The following is a 2118-nucleotide window of genomic DNA, read 5'->3' on the forward strand; positions in this document are numbered from 1 at the left end:
AACGTATACTGAAGGCGTTCGAGCAAAAGAAGGAGGTTTCAGTTCGGGATGTGGCCAAAAAAGTGGGCATGTCGAAGTCAAATGTTCTTCGTGCTAAAGAACGTTTGTATCTTCGAAAAACAGAAACAACCAAAACGTAGTCCGAAACAAGAAGCATCGATCAGGCCGAGGGTTCGAAAGCTGTACAATACGATTCTTGCTGGAAATTTGAACTGCATAATCATGGACGACGAAACTTACGTGAAACTCGATTACAAATCCTTGCCGGGACCACAATATTATACGGTGCGAGAAGGGCAAGTGTTAAGCCAGTCCGAGACATCGATTGAAGTCGAAAAATTTGGTAAGAAAGCTATGGTCTGGCAAGCAATTTGTAGCTGCGGTAAGATTTCGAAACTCTTCATCACCACTACATCAAGGAATGTTTACAAAAACGACTTCTACCCATGATTCGAAGCCACAAGGATCCTGTTGTCTTCTGGCCAGATCTTGCTTCTTGCCACTACTAGATATCAACGGTAGAATGGTATACTACCAAAAATGTCACTTTCGTCCCAAAAGACATGAATCCACCAAATTGCCCACAACTTCGACCAATTGAGGAATTTTGGGCATTAACGAAGGCACATCTTAGGAAACATGTCTCGGCAGCCAAAACCATTCAACAGTTCGAAAAAGATTGGAAAAAAGTGTCAAAACTTGTCGCCAAGAAGTCTGTACGGATTTTAATGAGGAACGTTCGCAAGAAGGTGCGCCAGTTAGTCTACAATGGCTAAGTAGCAAATGTTGAGAATAATATTCTGTTGTTGTAGTCTAATATTATCAGTATATCGAATAAAATTTGAATATCTGACACTTGTGAATTATTTACAGCGAAATCAAAGTGCGTCCATATTTCTGGGACAGTCTTTAGATCATTAGATAGTTTCAAGCATTCTTATGTCAGGAATTGGCCACCAATTTGGATTATCTTGATGCAGTTGGAGCGAATATTAATGTATTACATTATCAGGAACAAAAGTAAATCGGCATCTTAAGAACTTTGCAAGAAATGTCAACGCTTGCCTATTCGGTTCGGTGACGGCACTAATGTTATGACACATTGCAATGACAACGGAACTGATTCGGGCACCGATTTGAATAAGGCAATTTTGGTGAAATGCAAAAATACATACCCCCTTTTTAAAAATCAGTCGTGAGTCGGATTGATTTCTCAATCGGTTCAAAACTTATGGTTTGCCATACTGAAGCCATGTGCAAAGTTTCATCCAAATCGGAGAAGGTCGATTCTGATGTTGTCATTTTTTCGTCTATTCTTCCCTATGGAATTGCTCTATATTAAAAAAAAAAAGCAGAACAACAGCTATTATTATTAAACTACAAAGGAAATTGACATATTATTAGGCTGGCGGGCACTGAAAATATTGAGTTGCTCAACATGCCTATTGCTATTTTTTTGATAAGGTTTATTGAGCTATCCAGGGAAATCCTGAAAGTATTTCATGGAAGTATCAATTATCAAAATCAAGCGTAAATTTATTGTGAAAATACGAGTATTCTTAATATGGCCTAATAAATGTCCGTCTGTGAATCTTCGTAAAGTGAGAATGCGAATGTTTGAAAACTCCGAAAATCCAATGCAGATGACACGCCCGAGTTAAACGTTATCAAACCAGTCACGTACCCAGAGAGGGAGCCCGAGGGGCCCTGGCTGGAATCAAAAACATATAATTATTCAGAATGTCACAGACATGTGTTACAGAAATAACAAGACACTAAAGGTAATGATATGTAATACAATATCAGTTCCAGTGGAAAAGTTTAAAGTGTATGTACGTTAAAAACAGCCGTAAAGGTACACCGAGAATTAGGTACATAGCAATCTTCAGTAACATTATTTTTTAATCTTTGGGCCCCTCCCGAAATGAAATCCTAGTTACGGGCCTGTATCAAACGATGTTTGTGATTGTGTAATTATCATGGTATTTTTTATGAAAACTGCAGTAAATCACCTCAATATTAGAACAGTTTAAGTATGTATTAGATTTCGGTGCCTGGTCCAAAAATACCGCGACATATTCTTTTGTTCTATTTCGACAAACATATGAAAGCAATGGG

This window comes from Malaya genurostris, chromosome 2, assembly GCF_030247185.1.
Source record: "Malaya genurostris strain Urasoe2022 chromosome 2, Malgen_1.1, whole genome shotgun sequence".
NCBI lineage: Eukaryota > Metazoa > Arthropoda > Insecta > Diptera > Culicidae > Malaya > Malaya genurostris.